Source organism: Coenobita brevimanus, chromosome 7, assembly GCF_032717465.1.
Source record: "Coenobita brevimanus isolate Jiangsu-jjx chromosome 7, ASM3271746v2, whole genome shotgun sequence".
Taxonomy (NCBI): Eukaryota; Metazoa; Arthropoda; class Malacostraca; order Decapoda; family Coenobitidae; genus Coenobita; species Coenobita brevimanus.
In genome coordinates this window covers 2,419,131-2,433,088 of record NC_136960.1, presented here as the reverse complement: position 1 = coordinate 2,433,088, position 13,958 = coordinate 2,419,131, and positions in this window count along the sequence as shown.

The following is a 13,958-nucleotide window of genomic DNA, read 5'->3' as shown; positions in this document are numbered from 1 at the left end:
GTGTGTGTGTGTGTGTGTGTGTGTGTGTGTGTGTGTGTGTGTGTGTGTGTGTGTGTGTGTGTGTGTGTGTGTGTGTGTGTGTGTGTGTGTGTGTGTGTAAATGAGGTCACACACCTGCCAGCCTACCTGCCCACATGCACCTGCCCACATGCAAACTCATAGTTAAAGTGCTGTTGTCCTTCCCTCTCCTCTGCTTCACACTTCCAGTCGCCACGTCCTTGTTTCGCTCAACTTTCGATTATTTTTATCATAATTATGTATTTCTTTTTGTTGTACTTGAGGTGTCCACAATAATAATAATAATAATAATAATAATAATAATAATAATAATCATAAAAATAATAATAATAATAATAATAATAATAGTAGTAGTAGTAGTAACAACAATAATACTAAGCTAAAAAAAATCCTCTTCCTCCTCCACCTCCTCCTTCTCCTTCTTATTATCATCATCATCATCATTATCCTTTATTATTGTTAATTATATTCCTTTACTGTTGCCCTTCATTCCTCAGTATTTTTTGTTATATCTTTTTGTCGGATTTCTTCTTCTTAAAATACCTGTGAATTTTTCATGTACCTGACAAGCATATATATTTTTTTTTCACATTTTCTCGTGTGTTATTCCGCCGTAGTTGCCTTTGCTCACGATTCCAATCATTAAATACGTTTCTGGTCTTTGTTTTTTTTATAGTAGCATGTTATTTTTCACGCACCCGGTTTGTTCATACAGCTTTTCTGGTGACACTTTTTAAACAAAGTTCTTTGCGCAAAATAATAATAATAATAATAATAATATTATTATTATTATTATTATTATTATTATTATTAAATTAATAATAATAACTACAGCATTGTAAAACTATCCAAGGGCAGTTTTGAAAAAGAAAAACTTCACACAGCTAATGCCCACTAAAAGCCGTGCTATAAAGGGATCTTGAGGTCAAGGTCACCTTTGGTCATCACATGTCACCTTAGGTTATCACGTCACTTTAGGTCATCACAGTCTATAAGTCCACCAAGTTTGGTGGCCCTAGATTTAATCCTTCACGGAAAATTTGGTGACGTCCAGATTATCCAGAAAAGTCATAAATTTTGACCCCAGGCGATCTCAGAGAATAATCAACCGGCTGAAACCACACTCCTTTCCGCAATGCGAAGTCTTAAAGCTATATTGCAGTAAAATTTCAGCTTGCTAGCTGAAGTCGTGTCTGAGACAGCGTCCCAAAATCCGTCTTTTACATTCTGAATAATATCCGGTAATGCGGTTGATGGATTGCTATCATATTTCGCCAGAAGCCGCCGCCAGCTGGGAGATTAACCCGGTTAAATTTGAAGGCTCAAGGCCAAAGAACCTCCGAGTAACGACCATTTACTTTTTAAGCGGAAAGAATAATCAGAAGCCGATAAAAACAAGAAAACTTCTCACAGGGATGTGGGAAGTTTTAATAATAATAATAATAATAATAATAATAATAATAATAATAAATAATAATAATAATAATAATAATAATAATAATAATAAATAATAATAGTAACTAGAACACCAGAGAACTGTCCAAGGACAATTTTGATAAAGAAAAACTTCTCACAACCACTGCCTACTAGAAGCTGATGTATAAAAGGACCTTGAGATCAAGGTCACTGATCTTGTGCATGTCACGTCAGGTGACTCCATCTTTAATCTATCGTGCATAATTGTGACATCCGGAATATCCGGAGAAGTCCCAGTTTTTGAACCATGACGATCTCAGAGAATAACCAACCAAATGGAATCATACTCCTTTCCTCACTGCGTCCGCGTTAAGGCTACATTGTACTAAAACTTCAGCTTCCTAGCTTACGAGTTTCTTCACACAGCGACTCACTCTTCTGTGTTCTGGATAATATTAGGAGATCCGGTTGACGGATTGCCACCATATTTGTGCCCCCCCCCAAAAAAAAAAAAAAAAAAAAAAAAAATGGATGGCTGTTCAACCAAGCTGGCCAAGTCTGAAGGCTATAGGCCCAATAGCCTTTGCAATATCTCATTTTTAAAATGATAATAATATTGACAAGAAAAATAAAACTTCCCACAGGGATGTGGGAAGCTTCAATAAATAAATAAAAAAATAATAATGATAATAATAATAATAATAAAATTTACTGGAGTTCGCCTTCCTCAGAACTTTATTTTTCGTCCTCCTTCTTGTCGCTGTTTTCTCTCTTAATCTTTTGAGTGAGAGATCGCCATTGCCCATTGCAGTAGTGAGAACTTTATTTAGCTCTCCAGCGTTCGTCCTCAGCTAAAGCCTTCCATTGAGAGAATGTATAGTTTTATTTGTACTCAGACCACCAACAGATGATTTACTGAATTTTAAGAGATATCTGTTAAAAATAAAAAAAAAGCCAAAGGAAGCAGGAAGTTAAGGGAGAAAAAAGAAAATGGATAAAAAATATAAATAAAACTGTTCCCCCTCTTTACATTATTCTCGTTATCGCCTGTCGATTTTTTGCACTTTATTTAAAGGCGTTTCGTATGGAAGGGATTTATTGGATTCCACTGAGGCACCTGCTTCTCTCACATTTTTTCTTCCTACTAACACGTTTTCTTTTTACTCGTGCGCTTATTTTATTTTACTTATAGTCCTCGCTCCTCAGGATTCCCCCCCTTCCTCCTTCCAATTGGTCATGATTTTTTTTTTCTTCCAACTTCTTCTCGCCTGTCTTTTCAGTTAGTTGTTTTCTGTTCTCATTTTCTGTTTCTACTTATAGTAATGATGTGGCATGAAAACCGAGCTAACATATTACTTACCCCCTTTCCTTTTTTTTTTTTTTTTTTTTTTTTTTTTTTGACGAATTTTTAACAGTTTGTTATGCACTTCACTCGGTAGATTTTGATTTCTTCACAATATTCTTATTTGTTGTGTTTCCAGAGCAATTCTTTTTCTGCTGCTGTCCCCCGTCCACACTCTTACATTTTTTCTTCCACCTTCCTGTCATCATTTTCTGTTTTTATTCGTATTGCTCTGATCCACGTGATTTGTTGTATTTTGCACAGCATCAACTTTCCCTCTTTTTGCAGGGGTGGATATGTTTTTTCTGCAACTTTTTCTTACAGCTTCATTGCTTTAACTTTTCACTCGTACCCGCCACGGAGGGGCTCGGGGACGGGTATTGTTTTCACTCGGTTTGTCTGTCTGTCTGTCTGTCTGTTAACAACTTCACGCGAAAACTACTGGTGCGATTATGACTAAAATTACAGGGAGGATGGGCTATGACCTTCTGATCACCTGAATAAATTTTGCGCCATACTGGGACAAGGCCCAGGCTGTAGGCGTAAAAAATGTTTTTAAAAGGGTTTTTTAAAATCTTTTTTTGCCATAACTCCTTTCAACTTCGTCATATCGACATGAAACCAAAACCTAAAGGTGCATCTTTCAAATCTGCATCCTATAACATGCCTCATTACATCCGGGAGGTCATCCCTCAGTTAGCGGTAGGGGGGTGAATGTCAGGTGAGTTGGGGCTAAAATTTCAAATGGGCATAAAATCGTAAATTTTCACCCGATTTACTCCAAAATTGATATGTGACATCTTTGACTACATAACAGTGCTACTTTGTCCCTAAACCCTACTGCTGTTGTTTTACATTTGCTCTTTCTTCCCGTCTCCATACAGTGTGCGACCAGTGGAACAATTCGCTCTGTTTCCACGAGGACTGAGGATGCTTAGAGAGACCGCTGGGTACAGAAAATAGTTTTATGGTAAAGAAAATGGTTTTATGGTAAACTATGATACTAGTACGATCTCTCACTCGGCCTCAAGAGTTTCATACAGTCTTCAGTCGTGGTTATGGAAGCACCGTTTACCTGTACTAATTTCATCTGACCTTCGTTTCATTATATAAATTTTCTTCAAACTGCATCCTTCCCATTGTTTGTTTGCCTTGTCTGTATTTTTCTTTTTGTCTTAACCAGTTTCTTTCTCGCCTTTGTTGTCATATCTCGTTTCACATATCTTCATACTGCATCCATCCCTTGCTTTCATTTATATACCTTTCTGTTTTACTGTTTCCTTTCTTCTTTTATTTTCTTTTTCTTTATTCTCCCTTTCGTTCCGTCATTCTGTTTTCTTTTTGTTTCACTTTTCATTTTCCTCTGACTTTTTGCTACATTCTCTCTCTCTCTCTCTCTCTCTCTCTCTCTCTCTCTCTCTCTCTCTCTCTCCACGTGCCTCCTGTTACATCTGCATCGCCTCACACACTGGCTGAAAAAGGTGGGAGAGGCCAGTGTCTCTCTACATCATTATCTTCCTCTCTTTCCTCTTTTCTTCTCTTATCTCTCTCTTATCTTTTCTCTTTCTTTTTCCTTCCTCTTCTTCTTTCGCCTCTTTCGTTGTTCTTCGTTTCTCTCTTTGCATACCTTCGTGTGGCATCGTATCTCTGTTCTTTTACCTCTTGTCGTTCCTACTTTCACTTTATTTTCTCCTTCTTTCTTTGTTTTCACTTTCTTTCTTGTGCAACAGTTCACAAATAGAGAGGCTGTTCATCTTCTCTGCAGACAGAAGAAGACGAGAAGATGCCAGTGCCATCGGATGAAAGCGGATAACAGGATAATTCTGGGTTGCCGTGAACACTGTCATAGAAGTTGGTTGTGTGTGTGTGTGTGTGTGTGTGTGTGTGTGTGTGTGTGTGTGTGTGTGTGTGTGTGTGTGTGTGTGTGTGTGTGTGTGTGTGTGTGTGTGTGTGTGTGTGTGATATAAAAAGCAGAGCCACGATGATGGAAAACCTGATTAGGCTTATATCAGAAGGTCTCTGAGATGGAAACTTTCTTTTTCACCCCGATGATGCTTCCATGGCTGCATCCCACAACAGGCCCATAATAAAAGTACCGTCGTAAACCTTCTCATACCTCCTTCTCCGTCGCTGACTACCATTCTTATTACTATCCCTCTTTACGAGTACGACTATCCCTGTGCTCACAACCATTACGTCGGCAAGGGCGTCATCATTAACACGCGATGGAAGTCACACGAATTCTTTAACACAGTTCTCTTCCGTCTATGCTGCTACCATTAACACTCAATCAACAGCCTCACCGTCATTTTCTTACTGTTCCAGTATTATCCACTTTAGAGTAACTTCTCGAATAGGCCTGAGTTTCAGAAAGTTTTTAGTAGCCCCTCCACTGTTACAGATGATTTTCAGGATGAATAACATCGCCCGGAGGAAGCAATAAATAACTAAATAAACATAAATAAATAAATAATAATATAAAAACTCCGTAACCGGATTCAAGCTGTTAAGATTGATTTTTTAACCGAATTATTGTTTAGTGACAGCTTAAATAAAAAAGTTATGCTGAAGGGGTTAACCTATTGTTTGATGAATATATGAATGTCACCTAAAGAAGACAATGGTTTTCTGTACTGCAGACACATATTGATGCCACTCAGTGTAGAATCAGATTTAGGCTGGTGGATGGTGATCTCCATCACCATCATTATCATCATCATTATTATCATCATGACAAGTAATAATAACAACAAAAATACTACTACTACTACTAATGGATAACAGAAGTGCAATCAAACATGGGAAACCAGTGATGAACAGATACATACTTCAAAATGAATAAGAAATTAGAGGGTCCTTCAAGGGGGGAATCACACCAGCCGCGACTCGACACATATCTAGCGCGGCTCGGAATATGACCTTGACTTCGACCTACTTTCACCAATTTCGACTTCGTCCGAGATTTCATCCCTACTACATATCTGTAAAATTTCGTGATGATATCCTGAGCGGTTGCGAAGTTATCGTGATAACAGACACACAGACAGACAGACAGTGACAGCAATACCAGCTTCGTTATCGCGGCTGGTAACAAATGAACGCTAAGAGAATAACTAGATGAATAACACAAACACGCACAATAAAAAACACATGCTGAAATCAACCGTTGCATTACTACCATCCACATCACCACCACCACCACCACCAACATATAGTCGCTAGTTTATGAACATAGTAAAAGCAGAAACACGAACAAGGAAAGGCATTACAAAACACAATATGACTTATAGGAATGGACAAATATATTCAGGAGAAAATAAACTCGATAAAATCATACTGCCACCCACGCAAAAAATTAAATAAATAAATAAACATTCACCGCCATCCACTTCATTACCTCCAACAGTGATGCCCCAAACAGCCCCCAAGAGACGCCCTGTGATTATGTGCAGCTGTAATTAAAATGGATGGGGCAGCAGGCTACGATGACCCCATTAACCCGCGATTTATAACCACCGAACTAATTAACCATATATATGTGCGACGCCTAACCTGTCAACACCTGGGAGAAGGGGGGAAATTAACCGAAAAAAAAAATCACCTTATCGAAATGGCTAACAGATCTAACACGAAGTATTTAAATTTCTGTTAATAAGTGGAACTGGATGCACTTTACGCCTAAATTCCAAGTGACAGAGGACATTTCATATCATTACCTTAATAACATTTTACATATTATACTTAAACATCCACTTGTATGCTATTTAGGTCGTTTTAGTATCGATACGGTTTGCATTAATAACATTTAAAAAGGAAATTGAGGTTAAATGTGCAGAGGAAATCGCAAACAAAAAAAATAAATAAATAACGGGTTTTAGGAAAATAATTAAATCCACCTGGAACACGACACATGAAGGTAAAAATAAAAAGCAGGAAAAAATGTTACGATGCCACACAGACTTTGCATTAATGACGATTTGAAAATGATAAAGATATATATTAGAATCTGCTAATGAATCAACTCTAACGGAAAAGCATATTCCATCACTGAACAATTTCATCTGGTGTCAGGTAATCGGGGACACAGTGTGGAGGCCCGAGGGAATAAGAGGAAGGCCTGGGGAGAGAACGGAGATATGAAAATCGTTTTTTTTTTTTTTTTTTTTTTTTTTTTGCGAGGAAGAAGGAACCAAAGGCCATGAGCCCGCAGTAATAGTTCCCTCCAAGAGAAAAACAAAATACAATAGAGAACCAAATTCAAGATCCGATCATTTTGAGATGCCTGGACACACTGCGTTTGAAAGACTGGAGATCATAGGCAGCAGGAAATACAGACAGAGGGAGACAGTTCCAGAGCTGACCTGTTGCATAAATGAAAGACTAACGATGACAACGACGGTTGATGATGATTATGATGATGATGAATTATTTATTGGTATCTCTGCTCAACCTAGCCAATGAAACAGGAAATCATAATGGAGGGTTGATGATGGAGAACTGATGATGATTAATGAAGGGTAATTAATGATGGGTGATTGATGATGGGTAAATGATGCCTGATGGTTCATGTATGGTTGATGATGATGATGATGATGATGATGATGATGATTATAAATTTATGTTTTCACAGTTCGAAGTAGCACGGCATATCGCGAACATTGACACTGATAACGATCGATTTCCAAACTCGTGGTAACAAGACAAATCGCCATCCATCCATCCACCCATCAATCCCGTAATGTCCCATCTGAAAAGTAGGGGTACTGGGCTAGATTGCATAGTCCAGATTATACCCTTTCAGTCCTGTGACACTTTTTTTTTTTTTCATTCATTCCTTTTCCTTTTATATCCATTTAATATTTTTCACCTTAGGCTTGGCTTCTTAAACTGGAGGGGTTAGATAAACGCTCTAATGTAATTCTTGGCGGTAAGGAAGCTCCCTAACACCTCTTCCTCACCGATTTATTTTTCGATACGGCTATTGTATAAAACGTTATTTACCCTGAGTATGGTGATATTAGAATTATTTAAGTACCACAGAAGATGACGGCAAAATGTAATAGGCAAAATAGATCGCTTAGGAAAAGGCGTTAGGGAGCTTCCTTAACCGATGAGAATAATGACCGTAGCCTTCATTAGCCCTTGCACTACTCGAGATCTATCGTAAGCTGAAGGAAATCGTCTGGAGAGAGGAGAATTATACCAACAATGTACGGAATAGGTTTGAAGGTTTACGGGTTTTCTTAAATACATGGAACCACTTGGCTTATCAGTCAGCATAAAACCGTCTGAAGGTAACAATACGGAATCTCCTTAACACTTCTCCCAGTGCGATTTATTGTGCTTTTTATACCATACCACCCGCTTTTGTGCCAAGTCACTCTAATAGCGCCATATCCCCCATAAACACCGCACGAAACAATGCTAGCCAACTATATGAAGAGATAAAGTGGTCAGAAAGAGGTGTTAGGGAGCCAGCTTAATATTGACGGGAATATGGGCCTAGGGTGGGTTTGTGAAGGGCGAGTTCCCCGGCCTCCCACAAACAGCAATCAGCGAGTGATAAATGAATGCTTTTGCCACTGCCATTCTAATTACACCCTAATTAGGTACATCATTAGCACCTCTACGAATAATATGAATCGCATTTTCATTTCGCAGATTTCTAAGCACATGAGTATTGCCACTTCTGATAATTGCTGCAATGAGGAAAGCGGCCCCGGTGAGTCAGTTTTCCCTTTAAGCTGGATAAGGTTTTAATTTCTTTATGGGTATCCTCAAACTACTTTATCCTCCTTATGAAAAAATTCTGGAGGTGAAGGTGTTACAAATAATCTTAGGTATTTCTTAGGTTCAATGACTTCATAAATCACCATAAGCGCCTTCTTTCTGAGGACACATATCTTTTATAGTTCTGGTTACAATTAGTTACAATTAGACGATTTTATGTACCGCGAGGGAGATGTGTTGCAGGGCTGAATTAACGATGGTTGTATCAAACGTCTGTGATAAAAAAAAAATTAATATAATCGCATGAACGTAGAATGAGAGAGAGAGAGAGAGAGAGAGAGAGAGAGTCACCGGATGGCAGGTGCTAGAGAAATCTCTGGTAACTATTTCCGTCTCAGGTAACTCTTTCCATTCGTGGTAAGGTGAGATGATTGGATTCAAATTAAAGGAATCGTGTCGTATAGAAGTGATTGTGATACAGAAAGACATTCACTCCCTTTATTCTGATGATAAACTTTCCCTTTTTTTTTTTTTTTTTTTTCGTAATTCTTTAAACGATTTTTTCTTTCTGTTCGAAGTCTCTCTCTCTCTCTTTCTAACTTCATGGGTTAAATACAACTTTCACTGAACTGAACTAAAATAATTGTGGATTCCTAGCACCAGGCACTATTAACAAAATAATAGACGACTAGCAATGGAACAGAAACGGGAAAGGAGACGGAGAAATTGTTTTGGCTTAGAAGTGGTCTTGGAGTTGAAGTGGTCTTTGTCTTGGCGTTGTAGTGGTCTCTGGTCTTGGCGTTGAAGTGGTCTCTGGTCTTGGCGTTGAAGTGGTCTCTGGTCTTGGCGTTGAAGTGGTCTTTGTCTTGGCGTTGAATTGGTCTTAGGTCTTGGCGTTGAAGTGGTCTCTGGTCTTGGCGTTGAAGTTGTCTCTGGTCTTGGTGATGAAATGGTCTTTGGTCTTGGCGTTGAAGTGGTCTCTGGTCTTGGCGTTGAAGTGGTCTTAGGTCTTGGAGTTGAAGTGGTCTTTGATCTTGGCCTTGGGTCGTCATGGCGGTGAACAGGTTTCCAGGTTTCAATAATCGGATCAGAGTGAGGTATCTTTTTTAAGGTGAAAACAATTGATGGCGGTGGTAAAAATAAGCCAATAAAAGACGCTCCCGGATTCAAGGGGTTAAAATGAAATGTCAAGCGTCTAAGTTATAAAAAAAAAAAAAAAAATCCCAGCATCACTGAAATCGACGTCCTTGGTAATTTAAATAATGTAATAGCTTGGAGATTCTGAATTCTAATCTCCGCAGCTCAGGTAAAACAGAGACAAAGAAGCAAATGAACAAATACGAATCAAATAAATAAATATATAAATAAAATTAAAGCGAGTGGAGGCAGCAGGAATACAAAAAAAAAAAAAAGTCATTGATGTCAGGGGTTTATGAGGAAATTACGATATTTTACCTTCGCCTCTTCAGCTTAGGAAATTACCTGGAAGAAAAAAGAAAAAGGAACACAAAAGACATCATACTGAAAATCTTAGTCTGTATATACGTTTTAACCTCGCTTGTCCATACGTTAAAATTCATCTACAGCCTCCAATAATCAATAAATATAAATCATCAAGGTAATGAAAGATTTGGAGATAAACTGTGATACTCTAAGCTTGGGTGTTCATCTGGCAATAATAAATATTCCATCATCCGTGAAATCGTCATCTGCCATCAAACGCTTACCTCCTAATTTGTGTGTGTGTGTGTGTGTGTGTGTGTGTGTGTGTGTGTGTGTGTGTGTGTGTGTGTGTGCGCGCGCGCGTCATTCAGGTTTCCATGCAAAAAAGGATGTGAAGTATTGGGATAAATTTAAAGTTGCATGTGTGGAGTTTTTTTTGGGGGGTGGTGGTAGTGGTTTCATTTTATAAGGTGATGATGATGGCAATGATGATAATGATAATGATGATTTTCCTGCTATTACTTCATACGCGGCAAGATAGTACGGCTGGTGTAGCTTTGCACTGTGTGTGTGTGTGTGTGTGTGTGTGTGTGTGTGTGTGTGTGTGTGTGTGTGTGTGTGTGTGTGTGTGTGTGTGTGTGTGTGTGTGTGTGTGTGTGTGTGTGTGTCACTGTATGTCTGTCTGCCAACGTGAACATAAGTTTTTATTCTTTTATAGCCAAAATTGGTGGAGAGTTGAAGGTCGGCCAACGGGTTGTCCTGTTTTTGAGAACGACAGGTCAATGGTCAAAATCAATTGGCAAGATCAACTTAAACCTCTGATCGTATTTAAGTCATGCTTGATGGAAGGGCTATGCTTATGGCAAGAACAATGGGAGGTATTTTTACAGCAATCAATAAAAGGTCGAGGACTGAGCGCAAGAACAAATTTCGACTCATGTGTGCGTCTATTTATGTGAATAAAACAATTATAACAGTTTTGATCTTATCTGCACCGAATTCCATGGAAGGATTAAGGATCAGCCAAAGGGCTGACTTTGTTTACGAGAATGACAGGTCAATGGTCTTGGTCCCGTTGCAAAGTCAAATTAGGCAGATATTAAATCGCTTCAGCCAATCTTTGAGGATGAGTGCAGGGTGAGCCAGGGAAGAATGGACTTAATTGTGAGAACAATCAAAGACCAAGAGCACAGGTAAATGTCTTTAATCAAAGTCATATGGCAACGCCAACTTAAACAGATATGATTCGATTTACACCACTCTTAATGGTACGGGCTGATAACAGTAAGGACGAAGGAATCTGTGTATCATATCTGTGTATGAACAAAATAGCCAAAACAGTTTAATCTTATTATAACCAACAATGTACCCATATCACACTATTGCTTCAACTTAGCTTAGATCCGATTCACACCAAACACCTGAAGATTGAAGAGACTGAGTTCTGAAAAAATCTTTCAGAGATCATGGTCACAAGCATGATCAAGCTTTCGACCCTATAACTTATACAGTTTTGATTCGATCTGGATCTAACTTGGGGAAAGGAATGACGGTCAACCAAGGATGAAGGGATCCAATTTTGATTCACAGGGCAAGGGTAGCTGAAACAGATTTGATGTGAACTGGGCCGAACCTGTGGAAGGTTAAGTAATTCGATTTGGGAAGTATTCGGCTGAAGGTTAAGATAACAGGGCAAAATCAAATACTCGATCCTAGAACCACTTGTTGCCTGCGGCTGTAGGACTCAAGTGTACCTACTTGATATGGACCGATTCTTCATTAAGCACCGTTAAAATTTGTCTTTTTTATATGTTTTCTTTGTTTATAGTCTATTTCTTTCATTTCGTATTTTCCTGCAATTATTCCATCAACATTATGTTATTCATAGTTTCTTCCAAATATGCTATTATTCTATTTCGTATTTCTCTTGATATCGCTCTATTAATTATGCTTCATTGCTTCATAACTTGCTACATTTTATACAGTGGGGTTGGTGAAGGATTAGTGCCCCTCCCTGTAAAACAATTAACTCTAAGCCCTTGGCCACCCCGTTTGGGATGCATGGCGTCTGGCAATGAATGAAAATATGTCAATAGTTTCGTCTTCTATCTATCACCCAAGCCTTTACTTCCCCAACAAGAATGAAAGGGTCAAGGGTAAGGCTAAGTCAAGCAATTTCAGCCAGGTGACCAGTAGCTCGACCCTGAGTTGTACCATATTAGTAGTGAACACCACTGATTTAAGTCCATTGAGGCACATTCGAAACCTATTAACCAACATGTGGTTATAAGCCTACCACTCGGCGAAGTAAATGGCTCCCTTGACTCTAGGGCAAGTATATGGCTTATCACTTAGGCCACCGTCACGTGGAGGTGGCACTGCATGAGGCGTGATCGTGTCCTGTCTCGTAATATCATCAACTTTATTTTGGCTTTTTCACACCGTTCAGCCAAGTCCACCCACGCCCTCTAGTGTAGGCTGGCTCGTCCCTGAAACTCTGTGTCGAGGTTAAATGAAATCGGAGGCACAAGGAGAAAATGGAGATTGGATGTACTGCTGGATGGGCCTGGCGGAGTTCACAAGAAAAATCACAAAAGTTCGGCCAAAAAATACGTGGTGCCTGATACAAGGTAGGTAGGTAGGCAGAGAGAGAGAGAGAGAGAGAGAGAGAGAGAGAGAGAGTTTTATTCTTGTGATGGGTTTCATGAATAACTAAAAATCAAGTTTTACATAATTATACATCTTCGCGAATATTTTTTTTTTCTCATAAGTAGCCGAATAGGATGTCCTGATTATTTTAAATCCTCTTTTACCTCGGAGTGTCTTAACTGTGCTCAAGAAAGACCTCTGACAGCCTGGGATAGAAAAAGCTTCTATTAAAACCATAATAATAATAATAATAATAATTATTATTATTATTATTATCATTATTATTATTATTATTATTTACTGCCATATACTTTTTTTTATTTTTTACTATTTGAGAAAAGATATTATAGTAGTAAGGTAAATAAAAATACGACAGTAGATCTAACAAATCCAACCCCTTCGGCTCCTTGGCATTCTGTTGTTGATTTACTTCTATTGTTGCCTCTAGCGTCAGAAGATTTGATTCACCCTATGATAAACCAGTATCTGTTTAGAGCGATGACTTCATGTTATTCTTTAGTTTTCCTTCCCGAATTTGTGATTACATGAAAGCACTCGGGACATTTTCGTCTCCCTTTGTTTCTTGGTGATACAAGTATGCATACATTAATATATATATATATATATATATATATATATATATATATATATATATATATATATATATATATATATATATATATATAAAGATGTCTTGCATGAGTAGCAATATTTATCTGATGGAAGACCTCCAGGGCTGAAAGGGGTCAGAAGCAATCTCCCATAAACCTTTCATAACGATGATATTTTATATCTTACTTTTGCCATTGCCTCGCTGCTTCAATCAACTTTTGACTCTGGGGCGGATGGGGTGAAAACAAAAGGTTGTCGATGTAATCGACGTAAAGGCTATGACGATTTTTCTTTTTACCTATCCTGTCCAAAAACCAACCCTTCCTTTTCAGTTGATGGGCTATTGTACTGTAGGTAAATTGTCGGGTCAGTCTGAGTAGCAGTCAAAGGGATTCAATTCTGCCTGATAACCACAAGTTACAGAAATATACCGGTACCATTAAAACACATTTATTATTGGCAAAGCGTAGTCAGGCTGGAAGGTGTATGAAAACCAAATTTACAGTGCGAATGGCAGTAATGAAAACAAATTTCCTTGACTCAATAGCAGATTATTCGAATTACTAATCACAGATCATCATCTTAACCTTGTACAGTGCATTAGTGCGGCCACATATAGAGTACTGCTTTCAGTTTTGATTACCATATCACAAGAAAGATACGGAGAAATTAGGAGCAATCGCAGCGAACAATGGCAAAACTGATACTACAAGGGCAAAATCATATGATAATCGTTTCGAAAAGCTAC